The 26,656-nt window shown below is 37.0% G+C and overlaps 1 long non-coding RNA gene across 1 annotated transcript in view; it reads right to left on the bottom strand.

The window, feature by feature from the left end:
- Positions 1–1,036: 1,036 nt before the first annotated feature.
- Positions 1,037–26,656, bottom strand: part of LOC125933722 (uncharacterized) — a 236,159-nt gene continuing 210,539 nt past the window's right edge. Inside the window, exon 5 of the long non-coding RNA XR_007461081.1 lies at positions 1,037–1,550. This is a non-coding gene — a long non-coding RNA (uncharacterized LOC125933722). The remainder of the gene's footprint in view (positions 1,551–26,656) is intronic.

The raw sequence follows: 26,656 nt of genomic DNA, 5'->3' as shown, positions 1-26,656 counted from the left end.
ACTTAGAAAAACAAAAAGGTACAAATGCACTGAAAAGTATTAAATATTATCATGACCAGAATCAGATGGAAATTTAAGGTGGTAGGCAAAGTTACAGCTTAGGGTACTAAGCTCAGTTCCATGTCTTGGAACTGACTTCAGCTTGGACTCTTGACTTCAGCTCAGTCATGATCCGAGGGTCATGGGATCAAGCCATGCTTGAGATTCCCACGCTTAAGATTCTCTCTCTCTCTCTCTCTCTCTCTCTCTCAACCTCTACCCTCTCTCTACCTGTCTCATGCTGGCTGTCTCTCTCTCAAAACAAAAAAAAAAGAGAGAGACAAATATCATTGTAGAAGGACTATTACTAATTCAACATTTTTTTTTTTTTTTTGCAACACAAAATCCTTTAACGATTCTAAGGCAAGAACCCATCGGAATATTTATTTACTTTTCAAGGAATGTGTTCTCTTCTCAAGGATTCTGAACTAATTAGTCCTTGGTGATACTGATGCTAGTAAAAATTGTGAAGTGGATATTCTTACTGCTGTTTTTTGTTTTTTGGGTTTTTTTGGTGATCAAGTGGTTTACTCTTGGTCTCCAAGATTCTCTAGTAATTTACTCATTTACTTATTTATTCATACTCCTAGTCTCATCTTCTTTTTCAAAAATTAGTATCTTAGTAGAAGACTCTAACCGCAGGGTAAATTAAAGTTGAAGGAGGGGCTAAATTCTCCAAGGTGTCCATTGGGACTCCCATTGTCACTCTGGGACTTGAGGTATTGAGGACAGGGCTCTTGAAGTTTTACTTTCTGAGACAGTTACATTTCTGAATCACTTAAGTTTTTATTGAGATTAGTCAATCAGCCCAAGGTAAATTGTGAAATGACTACTTGCATCTGCAACTGGAAACTAGAATATCATTTTTGGCTTAATTAAGATTATAATTTCATTTTTATAACTTTAATAAGTTCCTTGTTTAATATATAATTTTTAGTCTCCATATTTTCTGATTCTGCCACCATTTTTGTATACAAGAGTCAAGATGGCAATAGTATCTTATAGGTGGTTTGGACAAAATCCATTTTTTTCTTATTTTCTACTAATATACATAAATTAATCATGTTTTTGAGAGGTTTAAAAAAAATCATACAAATGTTTCCAGTAATGTTTGCTAGAGCAGATTTTAGGAAATTTTCAACTTCCTAATTTGAGGTCAGAATTCTTTGTACACATGTAATCTATCTTTATAACCAATATGAGTCACATTTTATTTTCCATACTAACATCATAGTGAACATTGCAAAATAAAAGAAAGAAAATAGGGATATACCTGGCTAAATAATACACTGAGAATGAAAATCACAAATATCTTCTTAATAACTTGAAGATACAGAATTTTTCAAGTTTTTTTTTCTCCCTAGCATACCAGGCAGGAAAATAATAAAAAACAACACAAAATAAAAACATCTTAAATATTTGCTGATGGTTATGTTTTTAGCTCAAACCTTTTGCTTATGGACTTTGCTCCTTGTAGAATCACTGGAAAATTGTGGGACAGAACTTGAAACCTGAAAGGAAGCAAGAATCATATGTTGGACATAAACCCTGGAGTGTCTCACTCAGCAGTGAAACACATCTTAGCCAGCCACAAGTGTATACCAGATGACCATGAGTGTCTGATGACAGTCCATGGTTGGCCCACCTCACGGTTCATTGGTTTTTAAAATACTTTACACAACAAATGCACTTTCTCCAAACTTCTCCACCCATAATGAAGAATTTTTGTTACCCTATTCCTCAAACATCATCTTTACTCCAAAATGAGGATATGGTTTTTTTGTTGCCTTGCTCTTCTGATGATCTTACATTTTTGTGATTTTACTTTCCCTACTCATAAAAATTTCCTCCTGGAAACATCACTTACATGACTGGTGGCAACTAATGGGAATTTAGGTCTATATACAGTGATTTGGATGGAGCAGGGGAAAGTAATAACATGTTATCCAATGGACACATTCCCTAAACTCATCACTACTGGTACCACAAAAAAAATATTACTACAGTAAAGGAAAAGTAAACATTCAATGAGGATTTTTCTAAAAAAGAGTCTGTGCTAGTTCAAGAAGTCCATAGAAGGAAATGTATCTAGTCTATGAAGCTGTGGACAAAGAAATACCTGTTGTTAAAAAGCTCTCCATCAGTTGGAACAATGGATGAAGGTCGCAATAATGCCTGCTGCGTTGGTCAGAACATACACTGGTGAGTCATGGATCAGCAGAGTTAGGACTTCATCTTTGTGTTCCCAGCACTGCATTTCTATTTATATTGAGGATCTTTTATTCTAGCCCTTCAGGGAAAAAGATCTCCATCTAAAATCTGACACTTTCTTTCTTAAGGTAACTTGATGAATCTCTCTGTGCACCCATATCTTACCTTGAAATTATTAAAGAGATTAAATGACATTACATACATGAAGAATGCGGCATGTAGGTATTTAAAGAATGCTAGTTTATCTCCTGTTGGGGAACTTGGCAGACTTACTGCACCAAAGTCTCAGACTAGGCTCAGGGCAGATCCTTTACTTCCTGAAAATCTCAATTTTTTTTATCTTTATTGTTTCTATATGGTTTCTTGAATCCATCTTGTCCTTGCAGATGTATACTTTTATGGAAGAGGCATGAGGACAAGGGAGTAGAGAAGAGGAGCTATCAGCAACAGTTGGAAGTTGCAAAGCTCTTGGAATAGTAGTGACCTGCTTAGCCTACCAGAGAATATGCTGAACACCATCAGTCAGGAAAGTCTAGAACAGACTGAATGTGTCACCAAAGCCCGGAAAGACTTGGGACATGAAAGCACAGATTTGAGCCTCCTGATAAGATTATCAGGATCTGAAAGACAACGGATCAGTGCTTTCATTAACCATAGTTCGCTTTCAACCCCTAAAAGCTATACCCTGTCAAATCATCCAACAATTGCCAGAGAAAAATAATGACATTTTGGAGCATGCTAATGCTCAAAATATTTTACTTCCATGTACCCCTTGTCAGGAAGTCTCTAGATAATATGTTATATCATACAAGGCAATTAGCTAAGGAAAAGGAAGACATGGAATTAGGAGACGGGGAGAAGTACAGAGAGGTCAGGGATGCCCCAGGTGTTGATGAAAGAAGATCTAGAATAATAGACTTTCAGGGAATCTGGAGAACACTGAAGCAGAAAAATAAGCGCTCCAGATGGAATCTCTTCTTGAAAAGTATGAAATAGATCAAAGGCCTCATGTGTCTACGGGTAAGAAGAGACTCACACTTCCATCAGAGAATTTGCAGATTAATTGTTTATGGGTAATACCAAACTAAGAAGAGACAATTAATAACTCCATGAAACATAAATTTTGTTCAAGAAAAGTAATCATGGTCAGTAGATTAACTATGAATTATAAGTATATATTCATAACCCATAGTATAACAAACTATAAATACCAATCTAATAAAAGATTCCTTCAGAGAACAGGGCTGAAAAAAAGTATACACATGTGAGGAGAAGAAAGTCTGGGCCATAAGAGTTTGACCCTATTTTCTGTTGTATGGAATCAGTAAGTATGTCAAATCAAAAAAGTCAGCAGGTAACAGGATCAGAAAGTTACTTAGTAATAGGATTCAAGTGTCAAAAGAATACACTAGACTAGTAGAAACTGGTTATCTGTAGAGTAGGAAACGGGAGCAGGAAGAAGTCAAGAGATTATTCTTCTTCATCAAAATTCCTGTCTAGCACTAGTGGCTTTGTAAAATCTTGTGCATAACTTTGATAATAAAAGTTATGTTTAAATAAATAAAATTTTATTTAAGTAAGTTAAATAATGTTAAGTTTACTGTGATATTCTTGTGATCGATAGATGATAGATAGATAGATAGATAGATAGATAAGATAGACAGATAGATAGTTCTTACAGATATTCCAGACCTCTAATTGATACATAATGGAATTATTCCTCTCTTGTAGTCATTTTTCGCAGGCATCTTCCTAAGGACCCATACTGAATTATCTAGCTCCTTGCTACTCAAAATATAGGCCCAAAACCGGAAACATCAGCATCACTCAGGAGCTTGTTAGAAATGCAGAAGGTCAGGACTCATCTCAGGGATACTGAATTGAAATCTGCATCTTAACAAAATCCCTGTGCACATTAAACTTTCAGAAGCATTGGTCGAGATCACTGCGTTAGTACCCTCATCTCTAGGTAAAATGTTTAGCCCTCTCTCATAGATACCTTGCTCGGTTTCCACCCTTTTGTAAATCTCAAAACCAGCAAATATCCCATTAGAGTTTTTCAACTTTGGTACTTTTGACATTTGGACCAGAAAATTCTTTGTTGTGAAAACTATCCTGTGCATTGTAGGATGCTTAGCAGGATTCTAGGCCTCTACCAACCAGATGCCAACTTCCTCTCCATAGTGGCAACCAAAAATATCTCCAGACATTGCCAGATGACCCCAGAAGGGTAAAAATCAGCCCCAGTTGAGAACTACTACATTAGAGAATGAATCTTGAGGTAGGGTTTAAGGCAGCGCAATCCTCAGAATGAAGTGCAATCAGAATTGGGGGAAGTGAGTTGAGAGGCAGAGAGAAACATACTTTGAAAAAGAATATTAAACACTACAATGTAATTTCATATTTGAAATGAAATACTTGTGGTTTACAATATACAGTATTAACAGTAAAGCACCTGGGGATTTGCAGGATTTCCTTGGGGATATGCAAAAGATTCAAAACTCCTAACTTAAATCCATCTCCTTTGGGTCCTGTGGCTCTCATAGGCATGCTTGCATTTTTGAAATTTCTATTGGCTTATCAATCTTTGGATAATATGTTTCAAATTTCAAAATTATTTTGCAAAGAAATGGTCTCAAAATTGCAAAGAATATACCCTGAAATGTGTGACATCTATTAGGAATACAGAAAAGATTTCTGAAAACTTGTGGGAATTTTTGATTTAAAAGAAGTTTTAGGGGTGTCTGGGTGGCTCAGTCGGTTAAGGGTCCAGCTCTTGATCTCGGCTCAAGTCATGATCTCATGGTTTGTGAACTCGAGGCCCATGGCTCTGCATTGACAGCATAGAGCCTGCTTGGGATTCTCTTTCTCTCTCTCTCCCCCTTCCTCTGCTCTCTCTCTCTCTCTCAAAATAAATAAATGAACTAAAAAAAAGGTAATAAAAATCCAGATTTATATATGGTTTTAACATTGTTCAACACCTGCACCTTCACTCAGTTCATATGTGAAGAGGCATCCCATGGGAAGAGTGACAGTAGGACCATCATTCACTTGTGTTGAAGTGTATTACTGTTTAGGTGGTCTGCATGTAGATGGCTTATGGGTGTCATTACTTTCTCTTAACTAAACAAGGCCTCTAAATGGAAAGAGACTTTAACAGATACTCCTAGTGTGGCAGGCACAAGGGAACAACAATAAAATGCTAGACTTGACATTTCTCCTACTCCTAGTACCATTTCTTAATCAGCCACGTGGCACAGTTAAGAAAAAAAAAAGAAAAATATGGACAAAATTTGAAGGAAAATGGCCATTTTACAAGAACTGTTTAAAATATAAATTCATATAAACTTATATTAATGACAAACCTTTCAAGTGTATATCATCCTGAGAAGAGTTAATTATATGCATGTATATATGTGTGTATATATATATATATATATGTATATAAAATTAAGATATACTTAGCTATATTTATATATAGTAGAATTAACACACGTGTGTGTGCATGTGTGCACATTTTGAAAAATCGTAAAGAGTAGCACATAAATTTGCTTGATATATGCTTATGGAATGAAAGGTTAGTACAGGGAATTCTTCAAAGCAACACTGAAACAGTCTAGTTTCATAAATGATGGTCCTACTGTCACTCTTCCTTTGGGATGCCACTTATGAAATGAGTGAAGGTGCAGGTGTTGAACAATGTTATAACCATATATAAATCTGAATTTCTTTTTACTCTTTTTAAAGTTTATTTATTTATTTTGAGAGAGACAGAGAGAGAGAGAGCTGGGAGGGGCAGAGAGGGAGAAAGAGAATCCCAAGCAGGCTCTATGCTGTCAATGCAGAGCCCGACATGGGGCTCGAGTTCACAAACCATGAGATCATGGCTTGAGCCGACATCAGGAGCTGGATGCTTAACCGATTGAGCCACCCAGACACCCCTAAAATTTCTCAAAATAAAATCACCATGGATGATCTGAAAAGCAATTTAGTTTACTCATCCTGCTTTTCAGCGGGAAGTGGTTTGAACAAAACTGAACTTCAGCGTTACCAGATCCAGAAAGTCTAGAGCCTGCTGCACAGAAAGTGTTAGGAGAGACTTAGTCTTGCCAAGCAGATGGATGGCTTGTTATCTTGATTCCCCTCTAGATATGGCTTATCATACAAGCCAGACAACTGTATGATTTCAGTCAGAGTTAGAGTCCATATCAATATCCAACTAACTCCATCTTTGTAGTCCTAAAGATGTTTAGGCTAAAATAAATACTGCTCTACTTTGAAAATCTGGAAATTTCTAATCCCAAACCCCAAATCCTAAATGTTAGACAGAAAAACATTTTATTCACAGGAGCTGTTTCTTCTGTGTTCATCTGTAGAACATCTCCACTTGTTATAATACTGCCTTAACAAACAAAAAACAAGCATGTCTCTAACTGGGAAGGCCCATGAAACCAAATAAAGTAAATCAATCAAATGATTAGAGAGAGAGAGGAGGAAACCTTTTTTTACTCATTCATAAATATAAGTATTCTTGAAGTTAACACTAAATGTTCACACCTTTTCAGATGCCTACTACAAACCAAATACACAGCTAAGCAGAATATACAAAAACACAATCTGTAGCCTAAAATAGAGTTGTGTATACAGTATCACTGTACTGACACAGGAATGGACAATTTTGCAATGAGCCGGATGATAAAAAGACTTTTTCATACACAAAATTTTTGTCATTGAGTAGTTTGAAAGAAGAGTGGCAATAATCCAGTTTGACAAAGATGTATACGGGAAGATGTGATGAAAGAAGGGAACAACAAGAAGAGACAGAAAATGCTGTAACCTTGACAAAACCACAACATTTCAGCACAGAAGACACATAGTATTTATGCAGAAAGGAGAAGGGGACAGACTTCAAAGCCTCCTGTGAGCTATAAACTCCAAAGCTGTAGAATTCATCCTTTAGCCTACATGACGACTGGACATTGAAAGATTTTAAGCAAAGAAGATGGATGGGATCTACTTAAACATTACATTCTCTTGGAAGCTGGCTTAGAAGTCTGGCTCCTAAATTATTCTTGGTTCCCCTGGTAGTACTCCCACAGTAAATGATTTACTATAATTACAGATGAATTTGAGCATACTTTGAGACATTCATCTTTGTTAATTTGTATTATATATATATACTGCACACAGAACAAACAACAAAAGAGAAGGAGAAGGGGTTGAGTATGGGTCAGAATTGCATGGAAGCATCAGAGGGGCAATAACCAGCCCTGCAGCCTGTATAGACTGATGCAGAGTTCTTAACCCTAGTGACGAAGAAGAGTAAGTTAGACACAGAACCAGCAGAATGAAGGCTCAAAAACATTAATTAATTTTGTATTAATTATAAATAATTATAAATCATATCTTTTTAATGCACACTTCTTGCTTCCTCTAGGTTGTAAATTCCAGTGAAAGTAAAGGAGGTTGTGTCTATACTGATCAGCATTGTATTACTAAGATTGATTTTAGCACATAATGGATTTCCCCCCAGAAAAGCTATTTTAGTGAATAAATATAAGAATATATGCTTCCTTTCAGAAATAATTCTGGAAGCAATATGGAGAATGGACCAGAAAAAGATAATTCAAGCTTTGCCTCTTGAGTTATGTTCTTTTTTTTTTTTTTTTTTTTTGAGTTATGTTCTAGAAAGGGAGATGAGGTTCTCAACTAAGTGACAGTGGGAGTAAAGAGGAGGGATATACTCAAGAAATATTTATTTATATATTTATAAAGTTTATTTATTTTGAGAGAGAAAGAGAGAGAGCTTGAGTTGGGGAGAGGCAGAGAGAGAGAGAGAGAGAGAGAGAGAGAGAGAGAGAGAGAGAGAGATCCAAGCATGCTGTGCTCTGTCAGCCCAGAGCCCGATGTGGGGCTCAAACTCACAGTGAGATCATGACCTGAGCCAAAAATCACAAGTCAGACACTGAACCAACTGAGCCACCCAGGCATCCCTCTATTAGCATCTTTCCCAAAGCCTCTAAACATTCTCATTTCTATGTCATATTAATAAATATCCTCCTGGCCCTTGTATTTCTCTATGATGGAGGTTCTCTCTCATACTGTTCTTTCAAATGCAAGGTTCTTATATAATAATCCATCCTTAACTCTATTCCTTTACTCTCATTCTTAACTTCTGCTCCGCTTGTCCAGTGACACACATTGGTAATATGGACTCTTCTTAACTCTTGGCCCCTCAGTAAAGAAAAAAGGAGATGAAATTTCACCTACACTGAAGGTGGCATTATACAGTTGATTTGTTTATACTATCTGACCTTCTTAATGAGGTGCTCTAATCACTTTGCTTTCACATTGTCCCCCAGTATAAGGCAGTTTTTCATCGTTTACTCTCTCCTCTTACCCCTCCAATCATTCCTTCTTACTTACCTTCAAGTTCCAGTTTTATTTTGAATTGCTCTTTCCTATGACTTTTCATTTTAACATTAATCAACCTGCCATCCCTTGAACAAATAATACCAATGTATGCTTTAGACCTTTGTCCTTGTTATTTTCTTCCCAATGCTTAATTTGTATTTTTCTGTTAAAGACCAGTTTAAGTGTTAGCTTCTCCAAGAAGTCAGCCTTAACACCCTCAGGCTAAGCTGGATGATTGATCTCAAGGGTGTCCATAAAACTGTGTGTATATTTTCATTTCCATATTCAATTTTCAAATTTTTAGTAGCTTTGCAATTATTTGTTATTTTGATCAGGTCATTAGCTGCTTCTTTTTGTTTTTTTAAGTTTGTTTATTTTGAGAGTGAGAGAAAGCACAAGTCAGGGAGAGACAGAGAAAAAAGGAGAGAGAGAATCCTCAGATGTGGGGCTCAAACTCCCTAACCATGAGATTATGACCTGAGCTGAAATCCAGAGTCGGATACTTAACCCAGGCACCTGAACATTAGCTTCTTAAAGACAGTCTGTATTCCATGAATCTCTGCATCCTTATCACAGAAAACAGAGAACCTGGGACATAGCAAGTGCTCACCAAAAGCTTGTGGAATGTGTAAAATTAATTTAGCAAAGTTTCATAATTATGGAAGGCTACTGGAAGTTTGTGCATGGAGGAGCTATTTGATTTAACAAATATTATGTGACATTAAATCTGGAAATGCATGAAACAAAGATTTGAGTGAAAAAGAGTCAGAAAAGCAGCATCAGAGACAGGAGAACCTGGGAGGAGAGGTGCTGCTATCACACACAGGGCGAGAGACATGAGATTTCCAAGAATTAAGTAATAGTTAGCAACATTCCTATAAGAAGGCCAGAAAAGACATGCAGAAAACAGACTGTGAAAGACTAAATAAGTCCCCAAAGAGGTCCACACACTAATCCCCACACTCTGTGACTGTGTTATCATACACAGCCAAAGGGACTCTGCAAGTATAAATTAAGGGTTCTGAGATGGGGAGACTTTCCTAGATTACCCCGGTGTCAATGACATGATACAGATCCTTGTAAGAGGAAGCCAAGAGGATCAGAGTGAGAGACAATATGTGATGTTAGAAGCAGAGGTCACAGGGATTCAAGGTCACAAGCGAAAGAATGCAGGCAGTCTCTAGAAGATGAAAAGGCAAGGAAAGGATTCATCCCTAGAGTCTCCGGAAGGACACAGGCCTGACAACTGAGTTTTAGACTTCTGAATTCCAGAACTGTAAGAGGATACATTTATGTTGCTGTAAGCCACTGTTTGTGACATTTTGTTATAACAGCAATAAGATACAATACACAGTCACTGAGCGAGTAAAAAGGTTAAGTTCTAAGGGAAGAAAGCAGGTATAAACTTCATGGGGGAAAAAAAGCCTCTTAGAATGAAATAAAAAACAAGATAAGGACACCCTGGTGGCTCAGTCAGTTAAGTATCTGACCCTTGATTTCAGCTCAGGTCATGATTTCACAGTTTGTAGGATAGAGCCCTGTGTTGGGCTCTGTGTTGACAGCATGGAGCCTGCTTGGGATTCTCTCACTCTCTCTCTGTCTGTCCCCTGCTCTCTCTCTTGCTCTCTCTCTGTCTCTCTCTCTCTCAAAATAAATAAATAAACTTAAAAAATAGGATAAGCATTTGGGAAAACAAATCATAGAGCCTTTTTTTTCACAGGAGAGATTTAGATATGTTCAAAGGAAGAAAACAAAAGTGGAGATAGAATTATCAAAGATTTTGAAGAGAAACTGTGTGAAGGGATGAATTCCTCATGTCAACAGAAAAGGGCACAACTACCACATGTTTGCTTTGTGGCCATCATTGTCAGTCATGGACCTTCCCACTTTACAGAAGCATCTCAATAAATCCTTAAGGTAAACCATTAACTCTCATTATGAGAGAATTGTGGCTGAGGAAGGTTAAATAATTTGCCCAGGCTATACACATTATAAATTGTGGAGCAGGACCTGAATCCAAGTCTGTCTGATAAAGTCCATGCTCTTTATGCCCCCGGAAAGACAGGGGAGGTTAGCATGCCTCTCAAGCTCCGATTCCCTGTCCTTTGAGTCAGGAGGGGAGGAAACAAAAATGGAGGAGCAATTAGATGTGCTTTGGATACAAAAGAAGGGAGATGAAAGTGTACTTAATAAATTAAGGGGAAAAAAGCATATGAGCCAACTTTTAAAGGATGAGATCTAGATAAAAATATTTTCACACTGAATCACAGTATTCATCAACTCTGGTTATTTTTAACAGTTCTAACAACTTCTAAATGGTCAAGAGTTTCAGTTCAACCAAATTTTCAAGTTTTTCCCTTAAAAGAGAAAAAAAAATAGTAAGAAACAAAGTTAACATACCAGAGTGTTCAGGTTGAGTCTAAATCAAAATAAATTACATGTCTAGTGAGTTTCAAAAGTACAAGCTATTTCCCCACATCTGTAAGCAATAGATTTTACTTAGTGTGAGAAAATCCAACCAACTTAGCAGAACACAGTGTAAATTGACTTATCTGAATGGTATTTTGTGCTTCTAATTTGGGAAGGTGCTTGGTTTAACAATTTGTCTGCATCCAAAAAAGGAAAAGACTACAATAAGAATCGGGTAAGTACAGAATTAGCATACAGATATTTTCACTAAGAATTTATTTTTAAATGTTTAAAATCTATACTTTCTTAAACATCCACATATAGTTCCAACTTTCATAGTTCCAACTTTCAAACAATTAAATTAGATTAATTTAACAAACATGAGATGGTTGGATTTGGACTAAAATTTGAAGACAATTCAAAATGCAGATCAGGGTTGCCTGGGTGGCTCAGTCGGTTAAGCGTCTGACTCTTGGTTTCAAGGGTCAGGTCATGATCTCATTGTTCATGAGATCTAGCCCAGGGTCTGGCTCTGTGCTGACAGCACGGGGCCTGCTTGGGATGCTCTCTCCCTCTTTCTCTGCCCCTCCTTCCTCACTCGGTCTCTCTCTTAAAATAAATAAATAAACTTTACAAAAAAAAAAAAAAGTAAAATGCAGATCAATGACAAAGACAATGTAAGTTGGGAAAACTTTTTAAATGAATGGCCACTTTAGGCAGTTGAATAGAAGTAATAATAAAACAGATTAAGGATTTCAAGGAAACTGTTGTATAACAGAATCAAAATTTATACTGAATTAGAACAGAATTGTCTTTTTGAAGAAATGAAATTATGATACAGACAACAAATATAAAAAGATGAACCAGAGTTTATAGGAAAAAGAAAAAGCTTAACACTATAACATCAGTGGAGGATGGAGAACAGAAGAGCAAATTAAGAATGGCAGGTGCTCCTGAGAGTAAGCGAACCAAAATTAATAACCAAAGATATAATGAAGAAAACATTGCTGAGTTTTTAAAAAAATTATCTGAGCGTGTAGATATAGATGTTTTATATATTCTGAGGGGGGAAGGACAATGAAAAAGAACGTCTAGATACATCCTGGAAAAATAGCCTATCTAATAAGATTAAACATATACCTTCATGCATCTATGCAGAAACTGAATATGCAAAAAATGTGAAGATCTCTTAAAGTACAAAACTAAAGGGGCACCTGGGTGGCTCAGTCAGTTAAGTGCCTGACTTTGGCTCAGGTCAGGATCTCACAGTTTGTGGGTTTGAGCCCCATGTCGGGCTCTGGGCTGAGCGCTCAGAGCCTGGAGCCTGTTTGAAATTCTGTGTCTCCTTCTCTCTGCCCCTCCCCTGTTCACGCTCTGTCTCTGTCTCTCTCAAAAACAAATCAACATTAAAAAAATTTAAATAACAAAACTCAAGATCTCCACAAGCAGCTTTTCAAAATTCAGGTAACAACAGAAAAAGCTTTAGCACAAACATAAGGTTTTGAATGCATGTGATTTGGATGACCCAGCCAGACTGGAGTTTACCTAAGATAGCAACAAAATTTCAGATACTTAAGGACTCAGAAAATATATTTCCTCTGTAACCTTCTTGAATAAAATAAACAAAAGGTATACCCCCAACCACACAAGAACTGCATTACTGTCTAGTACATCCTTATCCAGCCTCTCCTGAAATAACTGTGCTTGTGGATATGTTTTCTCACTCATTATCCATTTGAAAGCAAGGAGTGATATATTCATACCACAACTTTGCTCACAGATTATATGACCACAACTGACTCTAGATGACTATCCACAGACATGTCGTAGGATGCCTGCTCAGATCTATTATCAGAAAGCATTTTATAACCAGTCTCAACTAGAGCTCTGTTTGTGTGAAGTGCTCTCATTTCCCTTGCTTATAATCTGACACTCTTCTTGTCTTACTCTAGCCTTTCTTGTCTTACTCTAGGCTTTCTGTCGGAATTAGCAGGAAGCTGAGTCTGTGGTGGTGGTGGTGATGATAGGGGTCAGGACTCTTCTCCATCAAGACCTCTGTGCTCCTACAGCACCTATATTCCTCCATCGAAGGACTTATAATAGTACAAGTGCTTGTTAAATCTTTCCTACTGCTCCTGCTACACTCACACAATCTTTATAAACCACCACCCAGAAGAGTCCTTGAAATACAGAACGTATTCTTAAAAGTTTAATAACTGTATGAAAAGTAGCTGTTAGTCAGATGTTACTTAATTTTTATTTTTAGTTGACAGAGACTTCAATAGCTCATGTGCGATATTACGGAATTTGTGCTTCTACTGCTCCTAATATATTATATACTAAACAATGTCCTGATTTGTGGGTCCAACTGTAGCTAATGTGTTACTCTAAATTTGTTTACACAGAGGTCTTTTTCCTTTTATTGAAAAAAATTATATTCCTAATATAATTAGGCCCCAGTATGCCTCTTCCATGTAGCACTTAAGTTACGTAGTTTAAAAGTTTTGACCATGTTAAATGTAGGTACACCATTAATCTACCATAACCAGGGAAAGCAAGAAAGTGGACAGGAATAAGAGCATGCTGGAATTGGCTCATGACAGCTCGTGAGAGCCAACAGGAATTTAAAAAGCTAGCTGCTAATCCTAGAATTAGTAAAAATAAATTATATAAACTTAAAATTAAATCAATTACATTGAAAACAAAGATAAATACTCAAAGCCACCATTTTCTAATTTTTTTAACTATATTTCACTATTATCTATGCTCTTGAGTTTACCTACAGTCACTGGAATTGTGTGGTTGACATACTATATAATCATGTGCTGCTAAACATATCTTCTAGCTCTTCCTTGCTGCCCACCCTCATCTTGGTTCATATATCCAGCACTCATATGTTGGATTTCATGTTAATCTGAAGTTTTCCACATTATCCGTAAATATGGTGATTCACAAGTTTCCCAGAGAGCAAGACCAAATCGTGTCTTTACTTGGATTGCTTCCATTGAACAGAACAAACAACAAATACTGTTAGGCCTTCTGCAACACAGACATGGTTGAGGACTCCAAAGTTTGTAGTTCCTTTCCAGCAATAAGAACCAAATTATCTTACTGAGCATAAAGATCCTGATAAGTTAAGCTTCTGATTCTTTATCTTGGGGACTGTTCAAACTGATGTGGGGTTGCAAGTGAATGGTCAAGAAAGAATTCTTGAGACGTTTTTGGTGCAAAACGGGGCTTTTATTATAGCACAGGGACAGGACCCGGGTCAAGAAGAGCCACACTTCTGTTGTATGAACCTAGCAGTTCTATGCTGAGTTCAAGGAGGGGACCTGCAGGGAGTATTACATCATAAATGTTTTCTTCGAATTTCTACTCATAAAATTACTCTCACAGGATTTCTCTGGAGCTCTTTATCCAGCTTGATATTAACTCTCGCTGAGATGTAAAGGCAGTCATGAGACCTAAGAATGTAGGAACCAGTACGTATTTGATCTATGCAGACTAGATGTCAGCCTTCCGGGCTAAAGGTGAACATTTTTCTGCTTCTATCCCTCATCACAAACCACCACCATTTTCTAGATGTCTCATTCTGCCACGATCTGAGATTTCCTGGTTAGTTTGAGAATTACAAGAAGAAGAAACACAATGAAAAACTGAGAACAATGGGAGGCGCCTCAGTCGGTTAAGCGTGGGATTCTGGTTGAGGTCATGATCTCACAGTTTGTGAGTTCAAGCCCTGCGTGGGGCTCTGTGCTGACAGCTCGGAGCTTCGAACCTGCTTCAGTCTCCCTCTCTCTCTGCCCATCCCCCGCTTGTGCTCTGTCTCTGTATCTCTCAAAAAATAAAATAAACATTAAAAAATTAAAAAATGAAACAAACGTAAGAACAATGAGAAGAAAGGGAACATGACTGGGAAGGATGAAACAGAAGCATACCTATTTGATTTGAAACAAGAATGGCAAATTAGAAATTTTAAAGAAGAAAAACAGGGATTGGAGAAAGAAGCATCTATTTGTAAATATACACATACCTCCAGATCAAGTCAGTGGATTTTCTACGAAAGTAAAGAGTGCTGGGTGCATCGTTCATTCCTATTTAAGCCACTGCTTTCTTCCTCCAAAGCTTAAGCTTGGTATAGGAGGTTATTCCTTATCTCTTATTTTTTATGGAAAAAAAAAAACCCACTTCTTAGCTCATCTGCTTACTTTATCTAAAATTTTGTGTACCTAAGATATCTTTCTCCCAAAAGATTTTTTCCCTCAAGTTTCCCAGACTTATCCTCAGAGTTTGCTAATGTGTCACACAGAGACTTGTGTAACTTAGTCTGAAATCTGGGTAATTTTTCTCATCCTGTCCTTGCTCCTCACAGAATGAGTAAGAAATAGAATGTCACTATTCCTTGTAAGCTAATTAAAAGACACTGAAATGAAGACCACTTGGGTTAAATGAAAGGAAGGAAATGTCACCGATGCATTCATAAGTTGCACATACCTTTAATATATAATTTTAAACCAAAAGATCGGTCCTGGATTTCCTATAGTTGGTGGGCTATGGGCATCTTTGCATATGCTAATCTTGGAGAGGTTTTCTGTAAGCACAAATGAAATCCTCCCTACTTGTCATCTCTCTACAGGAATATTTATGTGCACTCAAGTCAGTGCTATTGGATTTTTTCCATGTGAGCATTATTGGATTACCCCTCTCTCCGCCTTCTGCTTGCAACAGCCTGTGCACTGGATACGTGCTTTGCTGCATATAACTCCATAGGCAGCATAGTTTAGGTCTCGGTAAGTGGAGATCCCGCCAAGACAGCATGTCTTCCCTCAATTAAATTTTAATTTACTGAGAACCAACTACACATTCAGCAGTAGTGCTTGGCATGCCAGGATAATAATAGTAAGATACCATCTTTACTTTCTTGGTGATTCAAATTATTTCAGGGAAGAGACAATTATAGTGCAAAACAGAACCCTTTATGTGAAGTTGAAATATTCAGCAAAGAAAGTCTCAATGGATCTTCAAGTCAACACAAAACTATGTATATAAATAAAGTTTTCCATCACAATAGATGGCCAGTGGGCCAGTGAGAGAAGCTATTAACAAAAAAGAAAGGAGATTTAGACATCTTGATTTGGTCACACGAAGCTATGGGCTCTCTGCTCTGTGTGTCAAACGGATGTATAAAAGCAAAGAATTTGAAGGAATTCTTCCCGAGTACCTCTGGCTGCCAAATGCCAACTGTGTGGAACGTGCAAAACTGAAAGAGGTACAACAAATAGAAAGGAACACGAGAAATAAGAAGCAGGACAAAATTTCCATGCTTACTGCTCTCTCCTGGCAAGGGGTGAGATTAGGTAAATATATCTGGAAAACAAGGTGTACAAAGAGGTGTTTCGTGTCATCAAATGGTATTCTATTTTCATTACAATGTTAACAGAAACTAAAACACTTAAATACTACTTCTTCAGATTTTGGCAGTCCCACCCTAATGCAAAAACAAAGGCCAGTGGGCTAGAAATCTAATCCTTCCCTTTTCCTCTTCGGAGACTATGGTGTTCTCTTTAAAGGAAAATTTACTCTCATCACTTTTTAAAATGTTTACATTTATTTAATGAAATAACTTCTTAAAGGCTCAAAGCAAACCAGAATCTTTTTTTTTCCAGTTAACAAATGGCTTTATTAGAGTAACATAATTTTCTTGAATTAGATACATTATTAGCATTATTAGTTAATCCATCATAAATACGTCTGACCAACCTCATACTTGTGCTACATCATCATACTTGTCAGATAAACATGCGGGTAACACTATTAATTTAGTGTCTTTAGAAACAGTGTAGCATTAGAGCATGTACTCCATAGGTGTCAGGGGCTACAGGGTCTATGGTTTTCCATGGAACTTTGCACCTAAGCCTTAAGCAAAGTTGCATGAAATAGCTAAACTATATTTCTGCCATCCTTGTAGCACACTCTTTTCAAACCTCTCTCCATCATATCACTCGCCCAGATTATCTACCACTCTTCCTCCCTAAGCCCTCCTGTCCCAGGGAAGCCAATGTCTGCAAGGTATGAGACACAGAAATTCCGAGAAAGAAGAAATGTTTGTGGCAAGTAGGATTCAAGAAAAGCTTTGCAAAGGAAGCAATACTTGAATTGGTCTTTGAAGAATAGGTCAGATTTAAACGGAGAAATGTTGTGTACAATTTTAGAAGGGGGTAGAGGTGGCTGAGACAGGGAAGGATAGGCTTGGTGGGAATGGGGTGGAGAAGGGCATTCTGGACAAAAGTCACAGCATGTGTAGGGGCTTGGAGGTGGGAGTACATGAGGGAACACTGACTCACTCAATTGGACTTGAGCATGGGGGTGTGTGTGAAAACTATTAGTAAAATATAAATATTGTCAGTGTAGGCTGTCACCTTTAATGATAGCTAACACTTGGTGACTTTTCTTAGTTGGTTAGAACAAACTTTAATTTACAAATAGATGAGAATGTGGTGCAAGAAATTTGGTGTATCAATTCATTTCCATTGACGGTGTTTGCTGATTTGAATCTGACCCTATATGCACAACTGCGAACACTAAGGTGTGGCTCCTCTGCTCTTTTCTATAATGGAGTCATGTTCTTTGATTGGCAGGAACACAGTGGTACTGGAGCAAACCAGAATCTGGAGCCACAAATAGAGTTATATGCTCTGATGGCATTTGATCAAAGTTTTATAAGCTCACATTTTATTAGGCACAGGTAACCCTAACATAAAGATACACAAAAGTAGGGGCACCTGGGTGGCTCAGTCAGTTAAGCCTCCAACTTTCGATTTCTGCTCAGGTCATAATCTCATGGTTCATGAGATTGAGCCCTGCGTTGGGTTCTGCACTGAGAGCACAGAGCCTGCTTCGAATTCTCTTTCTCCCTCTTTCTCTGTCCCTACCCTCCCTGCTCACACTCTCTCTCTTGAGACAAATTAACGTAAAAAAATTTTTTTTAAGATACACAAAAGTAAAATAAAGGATTTGTGGGCCATAGGTTTTATGGCCTTTTTATATTTATCCAAATTTCAGAAATCAATTCTCCCTAAAATAAAAAATAGTATTTTTTAAGATCTTAGAAATTCTTCACTTTCCTTCAGATCAGCTTTAACAGATTATACTTATATTAGTTTTTTAATCACACTAATTACTATGTGTTTTGACTGAGCAAGAGAAAACATACAAGGAATTTACCAATTTTTTTTTACTATAGTATAAGTCACCAGGAGGAAAAAAAAAAGAAACTCAGCTAATCATTAAGTTTACATGGAAATAGCAATCATACCAGATAAAATGAGCATACTCTAATAGCCAAATACACTGCCTTGATTAGTCATCTCAACAACCTTTGTGAAAGTATTGTTAGTACATTTTACACACAGGAACTGTTAAATTGCTCAAATTCACATTCAGTAAATGACAAGTCTGTCTGATTTGCTGTTCCCTAATCAATCTATTTAAAATAAAAATGTATTTGTTCCTTTCCTCTTCCCTTTGTTTGTATTCTCATGGAATAAACCAGTTATTCTGATCTAAAGTTTTAGTATAAATTGTGCTTATTTTTTCAGAGCAAGAAAAATAAGTCAAAATTATTATAATACCAATGGTTAGTAACCCATATTCTTGGATTAGAAATTTTATTTTAGCAGTCAAGCTGACAATACTGGCAATTTACCACTGTTTTCCAGGTTTAAATATATCAACCTTGCCCTAATGAACTAAATAAAAAGACCTTTCCAATAATTAATTCTGCAAATTTCTTTTTTTTTTTTTTTTTGCAAATTTCACTCTTTCATTTCCAATATAATGTCAGAAAAGTTTGATTTAATCAACTTTTAAGGAACCAGAAAAATTCAGGAAATGTGTAATATGTCTATGTTATTGGGAATATTTTTGCTAAAAATGAAGAGGAAAAGCTTAATGTTATACCTTATCTATCCTTAAACATACCAAGAGAAACCATAAGGTACTCCAAGAATGGGCAGGACTTCTGTTGTTGTTTTGATGTTTAATTAGTAAAAATCCAACTGTTAGTGAGCATTTTGTCTGCATTAACATATCCAGGACACCACTTAAAAGACAATTTGAACTTTGAAACAGATAATGAAATTCACAATAAATAGAACTTCCTCTGCGTGTTCAACTTCTGACTATAACATCCCAAAAGAATAAGAGAACAAGTGAATAATAATTAACAGCAATTTTTTGTTCTTTTTTTAAAAAAATTTTTTTTAATCTTTATTTTTTTTTTTTTTGAGAGAGAGACAGAGTGTGAGCAAAAGAGGAGCTGAGGGGAGGGAGACACAGAATCAGAAGCAGGATCCAGGCTCTGAGCTGTCAGCACAGAGCCTGACGCGGGGCCCAAACTCATGAACCCTGAGATCATGACTTGAGCCAAAGTAGTAGCCGACTGGGCCACCCAGGTGCCTCAGCAAATTTTTGTTCTTAAAAGATAAATAGTATTCTCAATGGAATGAATTAATTTAGCAAGATTGCTTAATACGATTTTCACATGCTCTTTAGTCAGCAAAAAAAAAAAATGCCTGGGGCGCCTGGGTGGCGCAGTCGGTTAAGCGTCCGCCTTCAGCCAGGTCACGATCTCGCAGTCCGTGAGTTCGAGCCCCGCGTCGGGCTCTGGGCTGATGGCTCGGAGCCTGGAGCCTGTTTCCGATTCTGTGTCTCCCTCTCTCTCTGCCCCTCCCCCGTTCATGCTCTGTCTCTCTCTGTCCCAAAAATAAAAAATAAAAAATGTTAAAAAAAAAAAAAATGCCTGAAGTAGCAAACATTCAAATTTCTATTTTGATTCAGGATAGAGGCCCTAATTTAGAAATGTTAGTTGTTAGTCATTTCCCGGTCTCAAAGATGTGGGAAATATTTTAAATTAGCTAATAAAATTTGGGGGGGAAATGTATGATTCATACAGAAATTTTCTTAAATCATAATTTTGTTACATACTTTGAAATAAAGAAAACAAATCAGTTTAATAACCCCATTTTAATAAACATTAAATAAGGGTGTTTTTCCTAAATGATAACAGGAGAGAACATTATGATAAATAATAAGACAATAATACAGTGTTCAAATACTGTTCAGATGCTTTGGAAATGTGTGCCAGCTACCCACTTTAAAATATAGGGGTAGGGAGGAACACTTGGGTGGCTCAGTTGGTTTCGTGTCTGACTACAGCTCAGGTCATGATCTCGCAGTTCGTGAGTTTGAGCCCTGTGTCAGGCTCTGTGTTGACAGTTCAGAGCCTGGAGCCTGCTTCTCATTCTGTGTCTCCCTCTCTCCCTCCCCCTCCCCCAGTCACACTCTGTCTCTTTCTCTCTCTCTCTCTCTCTCTCTCAAAAATAAATAAACATTAAAATAAATTTCTTTAAACAAAAAAAGCAGGGGTGGGATGTCTTATTTTTTAGACTTTTTATTTTTAAGACTCAAGAAGTTTTATTTCTAAGATGTTACAGCTATGTCTACATACTGTAAAATAGGGGTGATTTGTCATAACATTATAGAAAGCTAAAATAAGTAATTCAGATACAAAATTAGAAAATTACAAAATAGTTGTAAACCTAACAAAATGTGTATAGGACTTAAAAACTACAATGTTGATGAAAAAATCAAGGAATATGTAAATAAATAGATATATTCTGTTCATAGATTACAAAATTCAACATATTAAAGATGTCAATTCTCTTTACTTAATGCTTAATGCAATTCTTATCAAATTCACCACAAGATTTTCTGTACATATAGGCAAGATTATTCTAAAATTTATGTGGAAAGGTCAAGAAACTGGAATATCTAAATAATTTTGAAAAGGTAGAATAAAGTGAGAAGTATCTGTGTACTCAATTTCAAGACATTATATAACCATAATAATTAGGAATGTGTTGTATTATTGGTGGAGAATAGATACACAGATCAATGAATCAACACAGAGAACCTAGAAATAGATCCTCGAAAATATGCCCAACTGATTTTTGACAAATGTTCAGAAATAATTTAATAGAAGAAAGATAGTCTTTCAAGAGATGTTCCTGGGGTAATTAGATATCCATAGGCAAGAAAGTGAACCTGGACCTAAATCTCCTGTTTCATGTAAAATTAACTCAAAACTGATGATGAAATTAATGTAAAACTATAAAAATTCTAGGAAAAAAACTATGCAGAAAAATCTTTTGGATCTAGGACAAGGCGAAGGTTATCATTATTATTATTATTATTATTATTCATTATATTGAAGTATAGTGGACATACAATGTACGTACAATGTACGTACAATGTCAGGTGTACAACATAGTGATTCAACAATTCTATAAAAAAAGGTTTTTAGACGTGACAACAAAAGCATGATCCATATGAGGAAAAATTGATAAATTAGTCATTACGAAAATTTAAAACTTTTGCTCCAAGAAAGACCCTATTAAGAAGGTAAAAAGAGAAACTACAGAGAGAAAATATTTGAAAACCATGTATCTGACAAAGGACTAGTATCTGAACTACATAAAGAAGTCTCAAATCTCAAAAGTGAAAAGACAAATAATCGAATTGGAAAATAGGCAAAAAAATTTCTGAAGAGAAACTTGACCAAAGAAGATATACAGATGGCAAATAAGTACATAAAAAGATATTCAACATCATTAGCCATCAGGGAAATGTAAATTAAGACCTCAATGAGGTATCACCATACACCTAGCAGAATGGCTAAAATAAAAAATAGTGAGACACCAAAGGCTGGCAGGATTGAAGAAAGACTGGATCATTCATACATTGATGGTGAGATATATAATAATAAAGCCACTCTGGAAAACCATTTGACAGTTGCTTAAAGATTTAGTATGCAACTACCATAAAATCTAAAAATTGCCATCCTGGCTTGCTACTCTAGAGAAATAAAAAGTTATGCTCACACAAAAACATGTACATGAATGTTCATAGCACTTTTATTCATAATACTGAAAAACCAGAAATAATCTGGTGTCCTTCAACAGTGAGTATTTAAATTTTTTTAAATGTTTATTTATTTTTTGAAAGAGAAAGCTAGAGTGCAAGCAGGGGAGGGTCAGAGAGAGAGAGGGAGACAGAGAATGTGAACCAGACTCCAGGCTCTGAGCTGTCAGCACAGAGCCTTACGTGGGGCTTGAACCCATGAACTGCGAGATAACGACCTGAGCTGAAGTTGGACACTTAACTCACTGAGCCACCCAGGCACCCCTCAACAGTGAGTATTTAACCAAATATGGTATATCCATGCCATGGAATATTCACCAATGGTCAGCAAGAAATAAGAACAAACTATTGATACATGCAACACCATGAATGGATTGCCAGAGAATTATCCTGAGTGAAACAGACAGTAACAAATAGCCACATGTGATATGACTCCATCTATATAGCCTTCTTGAAAGACAAAATTATAGGAATAGAGAAAAAAATTAGTGGTTCCCAGAATTTAAGGACAGAACAGATAGGAAGAAGAGAGAGAGAAAACAAATGGATGTGGTTATAAAAGAGCAACAAGTGGCATGTGTCAACATGGCAGAGAAGTAGGGGGACCCGAAGTTCCCTTGTCAATCAAGTACAGCCATAGTGAGGACAGAAGACTTGGAATTCTAGGAATACAGGCTACAGAGGGACAGAAACATCTCCAGGGGCTCACAGGGACAACCTGGCAGGCCATAGGTGCGTGATTGTGAATTGGGAGAGACAAAACAGATGGAGTAGGCACAGAGCGGAGGGATCCCCTTCTGTGGAGAGCCAAAAGGAAGAGAAAGAGAGGCTGTGGAAGTGTAGGATTGTATTTGGACATGAGAAAAACCATGGACCAGGGAACAGAAAAAACGGAGAAAGAACCAATTTGTAACTCGTTCCAGAGTTGTGGGGCTTTCTTTGGACTGGGGCCAACTGCCCTGTTCACGCACCTGGGGAGGAGAGGAGCCAGCCCTGAGCTCAGTCACAAGCTCGGATGCAGAGTTGGAGAGAGCAACTCCTCCCTTGAGTGTTGTGGGAAGAATGCATATAGCCATTCCAAGGACAAAAGACCCTGCAGATACCCACAAGCCAAAGGCCCTTTATTGGCTGGCTGAACAGAGTGGCACTACCCTGGATCTAGGGCATGCGGATCTGGGGTGGTATCCTTTAAGACATTGGGGCTTAAATCCCAGCCAAGTGCCTGGGAGGTGCAGGAGATTGTAGAGCGGGACAAACCGGCCCACTTGGACCCATGTGTCATTGTGAGGATGGCCTGAACAGAATGGTTTGGGTCACCCCAACCAGGGAAGAGAGACTGGGGTGTCACCATTTTTCTCCCCATCACCAACAAGTTAGGGCTAGATTGGAGGCAGGACCTCCTACACCAAACTATTCCCTCTCCATACCTGGTAACTGAGTTAACAACCAGAGCAAGATTGACACTGACCAAACCAGACAGCCCCTACTCCAGACCAGTGCAGCCATGGGTTCCAAGTCACAGGTATAAGTCCTGTGGGTTTGCATTTTCTGATTTGATTCTTGGTCAATTCTTATTATATATATATAAAATATATATAAAATATTTATAAAAATATTTATAATATATTTATAAATATATATAATATTTTTTATTTCTTCCTTTTCATCCTCTGGTTATTCTGGTTGTTGGTTTGTTTAAGCAGACATTTTTAATCTATTCCTTTTATACCTTTTCTGAATCTCCTTCTTTATTTTCCTCTCTCTCTGGATTAAGCTGTATAGTTTCTCTATGCAATTTTTTTTCTTTTCTTTTCCCGTCATTTCTCTCTTTCTATGGGATAAATCTTCTTCCACCAACCCCCCTTAGAACATTTTTCAGGGTTACTTCAATGAACAAATCAAAGCACACTTGGTGGAAAGTCCAAACCACCACTATGAGTAGAGAGATAAAACAACTAGAGTCACAACAACAGAGAGCACCCAACACATTCCAAAAACACCTCCTGAAGGGCCAGGTCCTGGACAGGGTATGATCCTTTTTTAGCATAGCAGTGCTCGCAGGTGCAGGACACATAACAAGGTACTAAAATACACAAGGGACAGAAAACTAGCCAAAATGATGAAACAGAATGATTCTCCTCAAAAGACAGGAAGAAATGACAGCTACAGAATTGCTCAAAACAGATATAAACAATATATCTGATCAAGAATTTAGAATAATAGTCCTAATATTAATAGCTGAGCTTGAAAAAAGCATAGAAGACAGCAGAGAATCTATTGCTCAGAGATCAAGGAACTAAGAAATAATCACGACAAATTAAGAAATGGTGTAATTGAGGTGCAAAATAAACTAGAGGCTGTGACAACAAGGATGGAAAAAGCATAGGGGAGAATAAGCAAAATAGAATATAAAATTATGGAAAAAGATGAAGCTGAAAAAAAGAGAGATGAGAAAATACTAGACCATGGGGGGAGAATTAGAGAACTAAGTGATTCAATAATAATATCCACATCATAGGAGTTTTAGAAGAAGAGAAAGTGGCAGAAGGTCTACTTGAACAAATTATAGCTGAGAACTTCCTTCATCTGGGGAAGGAAGCAGACATCCAAATCCAGGAGGCACAGAGAACTCCTTTCAGATTTAACAAGAATAGGTCTTCTCCATGGCATATCAGAGTAAAACTGGCAAAATACAAAGATAAAGAGAGAATTCTGAAAGCAGCTAGGGACAAATGGGCCTTAACATACAAGGGTAGGCACATAAGGGTAGTAGCAGACCTGTCCACTGAAACTTGGCAAGCCAGACAAGTGGCAGAAAATATTCAATGTGCTGAACAGGAAAAATATGCATCCAAGAATCCTTTATCCAGCAAGGCTGTCATTCAGAATAGAAGGAGAGATAAAGACTTTCCCAGACAAACAAAAACTGAAGGAGTTCATGACCACTCAAGCAGCCCTGCAAGAGATCCTAAGGAGGACTGTATGAATGGAATGCTGCAAAGACTACAAAGGACCAGAGACATCACCACAGGCATGAAACCTACAGGTAACACAATGACACTAAATCCATATCTTTCAGGAATAACTCTGAATGTAAATTCTCCAATCAGGAGACATAGGGTATCAGAGTGGATTAAAAAAAAACCCAAAATCCGTCCATATGCTGTCTACAAGACACTCATTTTACACCTGAGGACATCTTCAGATTGAAAGTGAGGGGATGGAGAACTATCTATCACAGTACTAGAAATCAAAAGAAAGCTAGAGTAGCCATACTTATATCAGACAAACTAGATTTTAAACTAAAGGCCATAACAAGAGTTGAAGAAGGGCATTATATCATAATTATGGGGTCTCTCCATCAAGAGCTAACAATTATAAATGTTTATGCCCCCAACTTGGAAATACAAATATGTAAATCAATTCATCACAAATATAAGCAATCTTATTGATAAGAATATGGTAATTGCAGGGGACTTTAATACTCTACTTACAACAATGGACAGGTCATCTAGGCAGAAAATCAATAAAGAAACAATGGCCTTGAATGATACACTGGACCAGATTGACTTGACAGATATATTCAGAACTTTCCATCCAAAAGCAGCAGAATACACATTCTTCTAGAGTGCACATGGAACATTCTCCAAAATAGATCACATACTGGGTCACAAAACAACCCTCAATAAATATGAAAGAATTGAGATCATACCATGCTTATTTCAGATATAATGCTATGAAACTTGAGATCAACCACAAGAAAAATTTGAAAAACCTCCAAATGCATGGAGGTTAAAGAATGTCCTACTAAAGAATGAATGGATCAACCAGGAAATTAAAAAAGAAATGAAAAAATATATGGAAACAAATGAAAATGAAAACACGACAGTCCAAACCCTTTCAGGTACAGCAAAGGCAGTCCTAAGAGGAAAATACATTGCAATCCAGGCCTATTGCAAGAAATAAGAAAAATCTCAAATACAAAACCTAAACACACATGTAAAGGAACTAGAAGCAGAACAACAAAGAAAGCCCAAATCCAGCTGAAGAAGAGAAATAATAAAGATTAGAGCAGAAATAAACAATATAGAATCTGGAAAAACAGTAGAATAGATCGATGAATCTAAGAGCTGGTTTTCTGAAAACAAAAAAAAATTGATAAACCCCTAGCAAGACTTCTCAAGAAAAGAGAACCCAAATAGATAAAATCACAAATGAAAGAGGAGAGATCACAACCAACACCACAGAAATACAAACAATTATTAGAGAATACTATGAAAAATTATATGCCAACAAACTGGAAAACCCCGAAGAAATGGACAAATTCCTAAACACCCACACACTACCAAAACTCAAATGGGAAGAAATAGAAAATTTGAACAGACCCATAACCAGTGAAGAAATTGAAAGAGTTATCAAAAATCTCCCAACAAATAAGAGTCCTGGGCCAGATGGCTTCCCAGGGGAATTCTACCAGACATTTAAAGCAGAGTTAATACTTATCTTTCTCAAGCTGTTCCAAAAAATAGAAATGGAAGGAAAAACTTCCAAACTTTCACACTCATCCTGTCACAGTGCATAGAAGAAGGGTAGATGACAGAAT

The sequence above is a fragment of the Panthera uncia genome (assembly GCF_023721935.1).
Source record: "Panthera uncia isolate 11264 chromosome A1 unlocalized genomic scaffold, Puncia_PCG_1.0 HiC_scaffold_16, whole genome shotgun sequence".
In the NCBI taxonomy this organism is placed as follows: Eukaryota; Metazoa; Chordata; class Mammalia; order Carnivora; family Felidae; genus Panthera; species Panthera uncia.
This window is presented reverse-complemented; position numbering and strand designations above follow the sequence as displayed.